General features: G+C 44.0%; 1 protein-coding gene across 1 annotated transcript in view; it reads right to left on the bottom strand.

Moving 5' to 3' along the window:
- CASTOR2 (cytosolic arginine sensor for mTORC1 subunit 2) overlaps positions 1-15,161 on the bottom strand; it is a 108,674-nt gene that overhangs the window by 92,147 nt on the left and 1,366 nt on the right. The window lies entirely within an intron of this gene.

The following is a 15,161-nucleotide window of genomic DNA, read 5'->3' as shown; positions in this document are numbered from 1 at the left end:
CTTTATACCATTTTCTATCAAGACCCTGGTGAAGGGCCGGTCTCTGAAATTAGAGCTCAGTGCCAGCACAGTTTATTTTGTCAGCACACTACCACTGAACAGATAATCTCGCAGCACAAGGACAGTGATAAAAGGGGAAGAGGCTGAACAGCACAGCGTAAAGTGAACTCCACTTCASGTGGAGTATCAGCACCTTCACGCTAGCCACAATGTATCATGGTTTCAAAACATGCTGGAGCTGCAGAGCAACAAGGCGAGAGTACTAGAAACCCGATCAAACATACTGCTCTCAGTCTGCCTGACCCATATCCAAGCAGAATGGTCCTACTCTCTTTGTACAGCAACTTTACCATCTACATCATTCATCCAAAAATAATTAAGAGCTGGCTTTAATACAACATGAATTAATCCAAGGACCCTAATGCATGCTACACCCAGAACAAAGGTTTATTTTCCCAGAAATCTCAAGCCTACTGACATCTTATTTGCATGAATAAACTTGCAAAAACATCCCTTCAGGTGAACTTCTCGCTCTTGTTTAGGTAGACATGATAAAGGAAGAAATATCTTTTGCAAGAAAAAAYTCTGGTCAAGCCTAACTATAAAATCAACTATACTGCAATGGAAACWGGAAGGTGACTTGTTATGCAGTGGTTATGTTGTTTTAAAGCACACACAGGCATTACTTCACATTAGGTTTTAYGATCTCCAGTTTAAACTGATGATTTCTATTTTTTACCTGGGAATGCTTTTCAGCTCAGTACAATGTAGTTAACTGGTACAGCCAGTTGRGGCCTAATGCCATTTGTTGGCCCTAGAGCAAGTGCAGCCACTAAGCCATGAGTTTTTGCAGTAGAAAACTACTTAAACAATGTTCAGTTGTTTGGAAAGCAAGGCAGCAAACCCCTGGAGAAGTGGGAAACATTCCCATAGAAAAGAAAAAGCCATATCTGTAAGCTTCACTATTTTCTTATTACAAATCTTGATCTTGAGGAGGGGACAAGACATACCTACTCAGCATTTTTCTCTCATCTGGTCGCCAGAAATAGCTTATTCATTTGAAGTGCATRCAAAGCTAAGTCTCTGCAGAGACCGCTATTTTGAAATAAACTGATTTTTCCCATTTATTAGCAGAAGCCAGACCTATTTTTTTCAACACTAGATGCAGACACCTATGTCATTTCAGTTAAAAGAATAAGCCATTAATCGACAAGCATAAGCATAGCCAAATGTTTTCTCATGCAGTTCAGAGATATCAGAGTCAACCAGAACCTCCTCAAAACACAACGAAAGATGACACCTCAGCAGACAACACAGACATGGCAGGCAATAAGTCTTGCAGCAGAAGGCTCCCTCCTATTTTTAGTTTCAGCCATCAYCAACTCTGAGATACAACCATCTTTTCCAAGCCATGACAGAGACAAGAGAGGTGAGATCAAAGTGAATGCCCTAAACAAATGAAAAAAACACTGGGATGTTCTGGTTTCATTCAATTCCCACGTATCTCCTTTGGTCTAATAAAAATAGCTCACTGTGCTGTTAGCACAAACCTGGAGACCAGGAGATACTACAGTATGGCTGCCTGCATGACTCAGAGCAGGCCTGCAGCATCCCACGGGCAACTCGCATGCTCATGACCAGGAGAAGCTTTGATGTTTTGCACTATCCAAGGATCTTCCATCTAAAGGTTAGCAGATGAAGCAGTGTCACCAGACTTCATGTGACTAGGTGTTGTTTGGCCTGCGAGAGCCGACCCTCACGGTGATGGCGTGGGAAGAACCAGCTCCCATCTCCACAGCAGCCCAGACCGCCACCAGCTACAGAAGTCCATCCAAGTAAGCAGGTGGTCATTTAATCAACACAACTTCTGTGGCTACAGTGCTGGATTTATCCGAGCTACCTCTCTTCAAGCTATAGATATGTCACTGCAGCACACGGTTGGTCTTGAGATAGGAAGTTTTAGCCTTCCATCTACACATTTAAAGAATAGATTTAGCTGTATGGTTTAGTAAAAGCTATTTGCCTACCCGTGGACCCTTAGTCGTGGACATCTGTAGGTCCCCCTCTTCCTCCTCCTCCCTCTGGCTCCCTGCGTGCCTGCAGGTAAACCAGGCAATTTTTCTGTGTCTAAATTCCGCATTTGTGTAACAGAGATAATCACTCTTTGCTACTGCAGAGGGCCATGGTCAGGCTATGTTTACTAGTGATTTGCAGGAGTCTAGGTACTATAGATGAGCATCAAAGAAAACCACCCCCTGCAAATGCTTTATGAAAAACAAATGCTCATAAAGAAAAGTGATTGCAGTTTCTGCTCCCCAGCAGTTAYCACCATCAAGAGCAGCATTTTAACAAAGATCCTACAAATGGGAAGAAGGGGGTGGGGGGGGGAAGAGCAACAATTTGACAATGTCCCGTCAAGACTCAGCTTTTAACTTGACATGAAAAAAAAGCACGCGGAGAGAACCGCATACAATAAAGATAACGACAAAGCAACAGAACAAAAAAGGTGGGCCATATTGAACCTGCTGGCTTAAAAAAATAATTACAGTGCACTCAATTTGCCRGTTCTGTAGGTGACGTGACAGGTGCTCAGTTCGCTTTGGGACGACRAGGGAGCAGAACGATTAGCAGGGAACGGTGACAGCGACCGCTCGCTGGCTCCCGGAGAGCCGGTAAGTTATTAAGCCAAACAACGCATCGCTATCACGAGCGAGCCAGCGCGTGAACTGTGATTTCCTTGAAAGCCGAGCGGGGCATGATTACACTCGTCCACGCAGCCGCCCCGCTGGCAGCTCGGCTGTCTGCTACTGTCCCGGGAGCCTCCGGCGTCGCAGCGCCCGGCCCGCAGCCGCCTGGCAGCGCGTTCCGCGCGTCCAGCCTCCACCACGGCACCTACCGCCCAAGGCACAGCGGGAAGCGAAACGCTCTCCGTCCTGCAGTGCTGCTGTCAGAGTCCCCAAAAAACGTGTTTTCCTTTTTCACCAGGAGCTCATTCTCCTCTCATTTCTCGCAGGGAGAATTTCCATTTCAACAGCACTCTGACTTTGGAATGACACATACAGGCACGTATATATATGTTATACATGTATATACATACATGTGCATGTGTCTGCATATAGCATAAGCCTGTGTGCATAGAGACACATACATACACACAAGCGTGTGTATATTGCACAAACTATATACATACACAACATACACACACATCCATATACACACACATMCATAAATATAAAACCACGCAGATATACAAGGACCTTCCCAGCTGCTTGCTTTCTGACTCTCAGGAAGGCCTGTGTTACTACCAGAAGCCCAAATGGTTGTTTCTCAACCCTAATATCAGAAGGTATAAGCCAAAAAGAATAAAGCACACAACCACTAACGAACCTAGGAAAACTAGGAATAGAAGAGGGGAGAGGAGGAGGAAAAAATTTTAACACGCAGCCAGCAGTTACACGACAAGGATTTAATGTGGCCGGTACGAGCACGGACGGGAAGGCTTTCGCCTCTCCTGCTGAGCAGAGGCAGTTCCACGGGCAGTGCAGGGCTGGAGGTCCCGCCGCAGACCTGCTCTGCAAGACGAGCGTTGACCCCCTACGTGCCTCAGTTTCCCCCCAGCAGCGCCTCCTCGCCTCGCAGGGACGCGGGGCTGGAGAGACAGAGCTACGCGCAGCCCTGCACCCGCGGGGTTACGGCGAGAGAGGCAAGARCAAGAGCCCCGCTCTGACTCGTTCTCATCGGAGGAGATGAAGGYTACGTCTTCGCAGGACCGAGCCTCCCCCTTGGTGCTTTGTATACCACGCTTTGGTCCTGCAAGGCGGTCAGCTAGTCACTACAGGAAGGAAAATTTTTAAAGCCCTAAGTGTCTTCCCCTCCAACGGCAACAGGCATTTCCGAGTTGGAGCCCTGCTGGTGTCCAACGAGCCTCAGGGTGCCAAGTCTTTTCTTTTTTTTCCCCCCTGCCCCCAAGTGGGACGTAGGTGATTCTGAAAATATTACCGTGTACCTCACGTTAGATGTACTAGAGAATGAACTCCGAACGGGAAGAAAACCTGACACTAGGAACATTTGACAAGTGCTTAAAGGTAGGTTCTAATTCATTTTAAACTTTGTTTTATGTAAGACTTAATTTAAGTAGCACCATGAAATTCTTTCTTTGTCCTTTTCTCTGTGCTGATCCTGCAGGAAATGTATAATCAGTAATATGGTTAAACAAACCAAGAGAAAAGTACCACTCTATTTTGAATCCATTCTATTCCTGTCATTGGGGTTTTTTTTAAACGCAGAACTCAAGTCTAAGGGAAAAAATTGTTACTGTTGGAATTAAAAACACAAAATGAGCAAATGCAATACTCACTACTCACAATACACTAGCAGCACACAGGATGAGCCTATAGGCTGGAACAAAGCAAAGACCATTCCCATCCCCACAGCCCATATATTTGTAAAGAAATTATTTCTATCCTACAGTGAGACCTAATAATCTGAGCATCTTCCTGGGCAGCATGGAAAGGTGAAAAAGTCAATCATTTCTACTCCAACATTAAAATTAACCATCCCTTAGCTGTGCCACTGCAATCGATTATCAAAATTATTTGGCTTTAAAAGGGTTTTTTYCCCCCCTCCCTCCCTGAACTTGGATCACACTCAGCAAGTTGACAGCAACCTCCACAACACTGGAGGTGGGAACTGTTGACTTGGGGCCAGGAATTTCATCAACTGCTTTGCTATGATCCTCTAACTACACACTCCCTTATTCAGCCAACGGAGACTMTGCCTAAAGATAGCGTCATTAACTGTTTTAAACACCGTGGCCATCTGAAAATCTGTAAGAAAAATGCATGGTTACGTTCTAGTCAGCGGGAGCTTGAAAAGAGAAAAACAGCAGTAACATGCCATGGAAGGCTATCAAACATGCATTAACAGCCAAAGATGTATTAGTCTAAAGCCTCAAAAAAATACTGAAAACATAGGAGAAAAATGAATTTAAAGCATATGCTCACGTACATCTCAAAAGGACAAACTCAAACAAAGCATTTATGCATATGCATACACGCTATTTATTATTCCTGACATTTTTTCCTGTTTTCTCCCTAATAATTAGGTCATTATCACCTTTACAATGGGATAGGCATTCAAAACCCACTGCTTCACAAGATCATTAAAAGSTAACAGATAACCATATTGTTTTGGAACCATTTCATATTTAAATTATTGCCCAAGATCACAATTCAAGCACCATCAAAGCCTTTCAAAGGGGTACAGGACACACAAAGTCCTCTCACACTAGTCACTCCAGGCCGATTTCACACCCCTGTGCAAAGGAGAAGTATTTCTGGCTTTCRACAAGGATTCAGCACCCACCACGCAATGCTGTACGCGAACAGCTTCAAACACGTAATATTGGGACTAGATTCCACTCGAATGCTTTCCCCCAGCTACAGCAAGGACGTAAATAAAGCTCCTRTGTAGTCAGTCAGGGTAGAGGTGACTTCATTAAGCTTCTACATCCACCTAACCCCTTGCAAATGGAAATTCAGCCATCTGCACCGAGGTGAGCACCTGCCCTTTCCCACGGCCAGCCTTGTTCTCATCCAGCAACGGAATTTTGTGGCTTCTGGTTTAAGTTAGAGGAGCCTCAAGGCTGCTCTAGCGTCAGCTAGGTTTTATGGTTCACTACRGCCAACAGTGAGGATTACATGAAATGCTCACATGGAAACTTGAAGGACCAATAATTAGTACAGTAGACAGTTTTTCCTCCATACAGACAATTTCTTTCTCCAAAACAAGCTGAGAGGCTGTATAATCTCACTCTAGCATTCAAAAAAAAGAGCAGTCTGTCCTGTTTACATGAGACATTAAATCACAAATTATAACGCTGTATGGAAAGCGATACCAAACACAACAACACATCAGCAAGATCAACAGACTGTCAACACGCACAGGAGTAAAGCCACACGCACAGCGTCAGGTACAAGATCTGACTGGACAAGATGCTCAGCAACCTGCTCAAATTTACTCTCCCTTGAGCGGAGGGTTGGACTAGATGATCTTCAAAGATCTTTTTCAACCTCAACCATTCTAGGAAGATTTTTTATTTTGTGAAGATGACACAATACCAGGCTTAGAGCGAGTGCAACACACCAAGGCTCAGACTGCACTACAACGTCATCAAAGTCCTGCCTGAGGCTCCCGCGTTGTTGTCAGATATCCACCCTCTTTCACCAGGCCAACCTTGGGCTTTGCCACCTTTCCTCCCTTTCTCCTCGCCCCCCACAAAGTAACCATAAAGCTGGCTTTGGTCAAGCTGAATTCTTGCTAACCTCTTCTGCACTCTTTATTCTAGTCTAATAAAGTGGTTCCTGGCAGCTATCAAAATACTACAACACCTGTATGCCAGAGACTAAAAAATCAAGTAAACAACAACAACAAAAAAATCCCCATGTTGAAAATAATGCTCTGTTCTCTAGGAATGCAGTTGTTCTGTACATTTGTAACTACCATTACGTTGCTTACAGTGTCGGCAGCCCAAAATCCATTTCATATGCCAAAAGGATCTATTAATTTCCTTTGCACAGAAATCTTTATAGACAGTCTGCACTGATGAGTTTTGCCTTAAAAAAAAAAAAAAAAGCCACTTAACAAAAACAATCATCCATCTCAATTTGCGTCCCCATAGCCCATAAAAGGTAAGTATTGCAAAACATTTTCACCACGCACCGTGGGAAAGCAGGCACTGACCAGTCTAAAACCGGTGGTGGGCTCAAGAGAGGAGGTGCCACTGGGGCATGGTTTCACCCCTTGCAAGCTAGGCAGAAGCAGACAGCCCATGCACATATACACTCTKCCGGGCTTACAGAAATGTCAAACAGTTAAGAACACGCAACGCAAAACGTTTCAGGGTATACCAGAATCTGCTCTATATTTATACCCTCAGTGGCAAGAGATGGGTTAATTCTAACACTCCTGTTGTACGGTCAAGGAGTTTGGACACGAAAACAAGAAAAGCACATTTCAGCTTCAGTAGATCTGATTTAAAGCTATCTGAAGTCATTTCTGGAGTGACGGCAATCCTGATGCACRGAAAATAATTCAAATAAGTCCAGATATACTGAAAATAATTCATATAAGAATTAAGACTCAAAAGAACCACGTTTGCTGCTGAAACTCCAAAGAAAATTTAACAAGTCAATTGAGGAGAAATCAGTGACAAAGCAACTGGAACTGGTCCATTTACGCAAGAAGCCAGATTTTGACAGCAATAGCATCTTCTGCAAGGAGACAGAATATTTCATTTCAAATTACTCAGTTTAGTTTACGATGATCGCTAGTTCACTCCAGGTTGAGAAACAAATTAGGAACTTTAAAAAAGCAAGTAAACTTGTTTTTTCCTTCCAGTTTGCGAACAAGAAGGAGGTGTGGGAGGCTGAGATCAGTAGCTCTAATGTCTTGACAAGCATGGGCTTAAGTCACCATCAGTTTGTTTCACTAAGTACAGATCATACTAAACTGCTTAGTTGTAAATGCAAAATAGGCTCAGATAATTTTTTCTAAGTATTCAGCACACACAACATTGTTTCTTAGTTTAAAAAAATGCAGTAAATGAAAAAGCTTGTTTTCCATGTTATAATCACATTTCAATTTCCACCCAAAAGCATCCTGAAAAAGATCACAGCTAAAAGATTAATCATGTAATAAATAAGTCATCCATCATTTTCTAAAAAAGCATAAAGGCTGAGTAAGTCTATGTTAATGTATACAGCTGCTCAGATGCATACAGAGTCTATCCTTATTATTATTAAGAATAACCTTTTTTTCCTTCTGCCAAGACGACATTTATTTTCAAGAGAGTGCTTTAAATGTGATCAACAGAGGAGAGTCAATCTTTATTCAGGAAGAAAAATAAAAACTACAAATGTGAAAGACGACGAACACGGGCCATTTTGGTCAAGGTCTCCGACTTGTTGACTTCAACCAACTCGCCCCGTAAAACAGGACTTATCTGTGGCATAATAGAGGGTTGAACACTGATCTTTTAACCACAGAACTAGGATAAACATGCAGGCATCACTAAAATCAGTGTATATCACTACCTAGATTCTCTGCAATATAGTATTTCTGAAAACCCAGAACAGAGAGACAGGGAAGGAGACTCACACCTACGTCTTAACTGCTCAACCCATGTCAAAACTTGTAAGGTTTCCCCTCCCATCTTCAGAAATTCCCCCAGCATCTTTTTTTAATTCACCTATTTGAATACTTTATGTAAGACTTAATTTAGACTAAAAGGCAACCTTCGAGTGTCACGGCTCGCAGCATCTTATGACCTCTCTAGCATCCTCTGCAGCAGCGCGGACACCACAACTTTGCAGATAACAAAAAAGAACATTTTCTTCACTGTCACACCTTGATCAAACACACGTTCCCACTGACATAATGGTTGGGCTCCTATTCATAAACAACTCGTATCACAGGAATTTGGGTCAAGGACAGCCTACCAGCAATAACAGCCTACATCTCCCCACAGGTACTGGCCGAGAGGTAGCACGGTATCTTAGAGACATCTATTCCATTGTATTAGGGAAAATTAAATGGACTGGAAAGGATTCTTAAAAACGTCACACCACTCGGCCCACGGAGACRTCGCTGAAAAACAGCATCTCAGGAGCCCCCCGAAGGTTAACCGACGGTTTGCCATCGAACTCACCGCTTCTCCAGGTGCTAACCCGTGAACCTGGTGTCCGAGCAGTGCTGCTGGGAGCCCTCTCAAGCAGGCTGCAGTTCAGAAAGAGACTTTGTATCTCAAACTCTAGTTAAGCATATTTAATGGACCAAAGTAAGGAAGACAATTCTGGTTGGTAAGGATGTTCAGCCATTTGCTGCTTTTTTTGGATGTAAAAATAAAAACTTTATCAACCAGTACAAAATGTTTATTATACACGAGACCACAAAAACAAAATCAGAGCCTCTGATACCACGGTCAGCAGAGTAAAACTTTGTACAGTCAGTGTGAAACGAGCAGGGGATCACGCAGTCACACACACACACACACACACACACACACACACAAAGCCTAACTGATCTTTAGCTCTTTTGCGCCACAGTAAAAGATTTTGTCCGTTAACTGGTTTCTCTCTTAATAACTGTATCTTAGAGTTAGCACGGAAAACCAAGCTAAGCTCGGGGAACGAGGGGAGGAGGAGAGTTGAAATAACTGCGAACTACAGGCTCGGCTCCGGCGCTGCCGAACTGCGACGGCCGGAGTCGGCTCCTCGCGTATCGCTCCTCTTCCGCCAGCCTTCAGCTCTCAGCAGACCAGAGCCGGAGCTTACGTCGGCTCTGGCAATAAGCAAAAGAACATACCTGCACCATTTCCTACCCCCACCCCCCAAAAAAAAAAAAAAAAAAAAAAGAGAGAGAAGAAATTGTAGCCCTTGTACAAATATATTAAAACATTGAAACGTGCAGGATGATTAAGGAGTTGTGTAATGCACAAATAAGTTAGTGTGTCCAACACGTGCATTCAAACACACACACAAACAGCTGAATTAAGCGGAAAGATTTACATATATACGGGGCACAAACAGGGTACTATGAAATAGTCCCTGTCATCTAACAGGGTCCAATTTAACTTATAGCTYGGTGGAAGGAATAGCTTGTGGATTCAAACTGTTGCATTAATGAACAGCTCAAGCTTTGTGTCATGACAACAAATGTCCAAAAGTCATACTTTTCCTTAACAGACCTGCAGTACTATTGCTCTCCTGCCAAAACGTCAGAGCATCCAAACTTGCAGAAAGAGACGTCTAGGAGCTAATTAAGGCCAGATTTTTCACTTAAATATCAACTTTCATCTGAAGTAACATAATAAATAAATGTACAGTTGAAGGGTGTTTCACTGAGTTACATGGCAAAAGATAAGTATTTTCCCCCCTTTTTTATTTCTCAGTTCAACGTCAGTGGCCACCAGCATTGCCTTTACACCACTGATCTCGTACCTCATCCCCAGATGATGCATTATGTCTACGCAACAGCTCTGCCAATAGATAGGAACAGTTTTGCATGGTAAATAAGGAATAACCACCATCTCACTTCAAGCTAGAGCCAGGTATTTATTTATTTAAAAGGCAAATGTCCAAGTTCAGAGAGGGAAAAAGATCTTAAAAAACAAGCAGTCCTGAAACAATGACCGACATCTAAACCAACGTTTCTCCAGCAACACATTGCTCCCTGGCATTATGCCGTGGGATTGATCCAGTGCCTTTGTTCCACCTCTTGAATCCCATTTGGTTTCTAAGCGCTTAAAGATAAACAACAGGAGACCATCAKGAAAGAAACCTGCTCTTTCCAAGCCTCTGTATATTAAAATACGGAAGAAGKTCCCTGCAGTTGCGGGTGCGGCAGCAGTTGGAGCACCGAGCAGTCCTAAGCATGGATTGACAATATTCACAATCAAAGCGCTTATGYCCTTCACTAGGCCCAAATAAGTAACATTTATTCCATTCTTTTTCACCTATTCTCATCAGCTCTTACCAGTCCTGAATATCCAGGGGCACATTCAGCACCATACGTGCACATGGGAACACAGATCCAGGGGCACAGCACCTCAGAGAAGGACAGGCAAAAGGTTTTAGCCATCAGGTTACCTGTATCTCCAGCCCCTCATGGGGTCTGGACATGAGCACTCACCTCCTTCCTGAACAGATGGACAATAAGCCAAACAGAAAAAGAAGTCCCTACMCCTCTGATACTGCACCCCCTTCACATCCCCCCCAACCAAGGGGCATAGAATTGTTTGTCACACCAGAAGAAAAACATGAACAACGTGTAAACACTGCCCTATAACCTGCAAAAGCCTTTATCTAGTGGGTCTTACTAGGACATAAGAAAAAAAAGGTTTTAACAATGATAGAAACTTGTCTTTGCCAGAAGATCACCCAGCGTTGCAGACCAGTCACTGTTTCATCAGAAAGGATAAATGACACTCATTTGCTTAAGTTTATTCCAAAAGCAACGGACCACTGATCTCCTGAATGTCCTCAAATGATGTGCAGATACATTTTAAGAACTTGTTTGTCCTATTGTGCTCTGAAATCCAAAATAGACCTTTTATCACAGTCTCTCCAGTTGCAGGACTCCTAGACAGTAAACAAGTGATCAGAGAACAAGAAACACTTATATTAATAGCAACAACACACTGTGTATAAGCAGAGGTGTCAATTATTACCAACCAAAAGAGAGAGGTTACCAAAAATACCATCGCAAAGTTAGCAGCGATAACAAGCCTAGCTTCGCCCTTTACTGCAAGATTGCAGAAAATCCAGTACGGTTTATCCTCATTTGCTTCTGTTTACATTTTAAGTAGAAYGAACATTTCTCAGCCTGTCTTCGCTGTAGGATACGCTCCCTTGGAGCTGCCACGGGACCAGCAGCAGGACAAGGTCCAGTCCGGCTCTCACAGCCGCTCCGGCATTGCGGGGAAGAGCCCCGCTCGTGCCCAGCGCCAAATGGGCCACCTTGCAAAGCGCTCACAAGTCTGCTGGAGGTCACCAACACACCTCAAAAAGAGCTCCTTGGAGAAGGAACCAAGCTGAAAGCTGCTTTGAAAGGGCTGCCTGGGCCACCTCTGTGATGAAGCTCCCATCCTCGCCTACAGGAGCCTGTTCTTCCTCTTCAGCACCTAGGAATAACCAGGGCCAACTCAAAGCAAACAGCCCCGGAAAGTTCTCAATTAAAGATCTTAAAATTTGCCATATTACATCCATGACCTACAATTATTTTAACTGCACAGACCAGCGAACAACTAACCTCTCCAGCCCAATTATAACTTTATGTCCTTAGAATTTAAAGGATACCTTTCTCCCTTAGCTAGTTTATTTCCCTGTTTACCACCAAATTTTTACATTATGCACAGGACCTGAGAAAGCAAAGGTTACTTGTTAACTCATTGACTCCAGATGTTCAAGGGTCTACCACAGCGTTAGTCAGAAACCAGCAAGCAAAGGATAATCACATTATACAGATATAGGGCTTGGGAGACCSCTGACCCCACTTTATTCTCCAGGACTTAAACTCAGCTATATATATATWTTTTTATATACACTCAAAAGACAAGGTCARGCTCACCTCCCCTCTCTAGTGCATGCACTGGTGGCTCGCTGGAAGCATTACCCAAGACTCACAACTATCCTTCCTCCCGCTCCAGTCAGGTTTAACCCGAGGCACTAAAGGGAGATGTAGTTAAAACCGTTCAGCAAGCAAGAATAAAAATCCAAGACAGGAGTATGGCAGCATATTAGCGCATCTATCAAATCCTCAAACAGGTCATTTGGGTCATTTGTGGCATATCACCCAACAGCAAGAGATAGTTTAAGGCTGACCGAGGAAGCGGAAATCGGAGACACTTAGTTCTGGGAGGGACGTTGGGCTTTTTGTGGCACTACACAGGTAGCTGAAGGTGGTAGTTCACAGACCAGCACCATTCCCCACCCCAGATAACTAACATCTACAAAAGGAAAAAGACACAATGTTAAAACCAGGCTGCAGTCCTTATTCATGCACCTGCAAACACACCGTGCACCTTTGGAGTAAGCAAAGGTCCTTGCCACCAAGGATCTGCCGAGCCAGTGCAGCTGGTAAAGCAGCAGGACGACAAGGAGCGCAGCAGCAAGATGATGAGATGTGCAAATCTGCAGCGTGCAACTAGAAATTACACGGAACTGATTTTCTGCTAGGGTGCCTGGCAGAGCGCGGTTCAAATCAATAGGTCTGCACGCACTTACACAAGCAGAGCATCACTGCTCAGTGCAACTGCTCAGGAGCTTCACTATTATTTATTACCGGACTACCTGTCTTAAGGCAACTTTGCATAAATTAAATCACGCATAACTTTAAAGTTATTAGCAGTGTTTTTCTTTCAGTGCTGCTCAGCCCACCGTTTTATTCACCGTTGGTCTCACCTCTTCACCTCGTTAACTGYTTTCTTGCTTCTGGCCATCGGAATAGCTCCAAAATTGCTGCTCTTTGTTCAAAAAAAAATACTGCTATTGTAACAGAAGCTAAATTAAAAGACTCATGGCACGAATAAGGGCAGGCTAAGTGGCAAAAGGCCAACTAAGAAGAGGGAGATTTGTTACTTTTCCTTCCCAAGAGGATTAAGAAAAACGTACAAGATTTAAAAATTGTTCCAGCCTTTTTCCCCAGAGTATGGGAACGTGAACAAGATTCAAATCCTCCCAGATAGCTCCTCCGAAGGAAGAGCCTCATGTAAAATTGCAGTGTTTCCTGCATTGCTAACGTTAAGGCAACAATGATGTCATTGCCACCTCTCTGGTGCACATCTGTCCCACAAATTCTTATTTCTTACTGGCAGCCTTGCAGCACAGGTAAAAACTGTCTGAGGTCTCACTTGGAAAAAACATAGCTGGTAAAAGCAACTGGCATCTTCGTTATCTCAGCGGAGAAGATTAGCAGGCTGAGGGCCATCTTCCCCCATCATCCTCCACCTGGTCCATCTCAGATGGGGTGGGTAGGGAGGGGACATCTGCCTTACACCCAAATAATCATTTCCTGGGCACATTCATTTCTTAAAGAAGGAGGGAGAGGAAAGAGCACGTTCACAAATCCATAGTTACGTCTCCCAGAGGCCTCCACCTTTCTCATCTGCATGGTGTCCACCAGAGCAGAAGGCCAGTGGGGCAGGGACCTTATTTGTCCCACAGCATGTAAAAGCACTTAACAGAAAGCAACGCTTGGGTACTGTCAACTGTCCCGAAATGGCACGAACAAGGCTTCCCTTCTCGCCCCTACATCCCTACTGGCAACAAAAACACCACCACAAGCAGAAAGGAAAGAAGGAGAAGTTTCCCATGCCAAACAAAAACTTTCCACTAAGCGAGTTTTTGACCCCAACAGGCAAGATGCCACGAAGCCACCAGAAATGCCATCGACAACGCTGGGCATGGGAAGGGCCAGGTACCGCAGGGAACAGCGGCAACGCCGGACCGGCCAGCGCCGTACCCAGCGGCGGACGAGGCGTCACAGCCCAGCGCAAAGGACACATGGTGCCACCCTCATCTGCCCCCGACCGCCCAGCCTTTGGGAGGGGGTGAGAGGGGGAGATACGTCACGTGAAGCAAAAAGACAACTGGACAGTTCCTGAACTAAAATAAAAAAAACCCCACAAAATAAAAAACACCCCAAAATCAAAACCCATACACCCCAAAACCTGTCTATACATCAGAAGGTACAGATTTAAAGATTTCATTGCTGACATTAATACTGACATTTTAAGCACTGGGAAAGAAAATGTCCTGTTTAGCACCCCTCCACCTCAAATCAGCAACTGCTTTCACTAAGTAATGAAAGAATATGTGAAAAAATAGAATTTTAAGATTTAAGAGCCTTTAACAGCCTGTTGAGCATGCAGGGAGAGCGGTAAACAAGGTGCTGAGATCCATTACACTGCAACCAGCGTCAGCAGCGAGCCAAATGGGACGAGCCCCAAATCAGAGTGAAATTTCAACGCATGAAGTTTAAATGCGAGATAAGGGACTGTAATCAAATTACAACACAAACAGCTCCATTCATCCGAAAGTATTATCGGAGAGAGAGGGCTGCAACGCCGATCGGAATAAAACAATCCAAGAAATAAAAAGCAAATTTATTGTCTATTCATTATTTTCCTGCTGCCAAAGGAAATGCCCCGTCTTCGCACCGAAATTCTAGCTGAGCCGAATCAGGGGAGAAAACCGAGATACTAATTATCAGGCTGGAAAAACAAGACGAGTTGGACTTATATTATTTACATTCCCATTCCTCTTTCTGAATAGACCCACAAAGTCAACAAGGCAACCGAAGTCACAGAAGACGCATTTGCAATTCAAGTTGTTTTCGCTCCGAAAGGCCTAGGCACATCTCAGCCACCCCGTAACCCGGCCAGAGCCTTTTTTTTTTGTTGTTGTTGTTGTTCTTTCTCCCTAAAGAAAAAAAATTCTTCGCAGTGCCTTCCAATTTTTTTGGTCTTGGAAAAATAACACAGTATTTTAAAGCGCACGGAGCACGATGCGTGCCCCCCTCCCCTCCCAGGGCTGGGAAAGCACCTTTTAACACAAACACGCGTTTAGACGATTTGCTTTTTTTAATAAGTGCTGCAAGCAAAA

This window comes from Rhea americana, unplaced genomic scaffold (genome assembly GCF_003343005.1).
Source record: "Rhea americana isolate MKP2758 unplaced genomic scaffold, rheAme1 scaffold_111, whole genome shotgun sequence".
NCBI lineage: Eukaryota > Metazoa > Chordata > Aves > Rheiformes > Rheidae > Rhea > Rhea americana.
The sequence above is the reverse complement of the archived record's forward strand: the minus strand, read 5'-3'. Positions and strand labels throughout refer to the sequence as shown.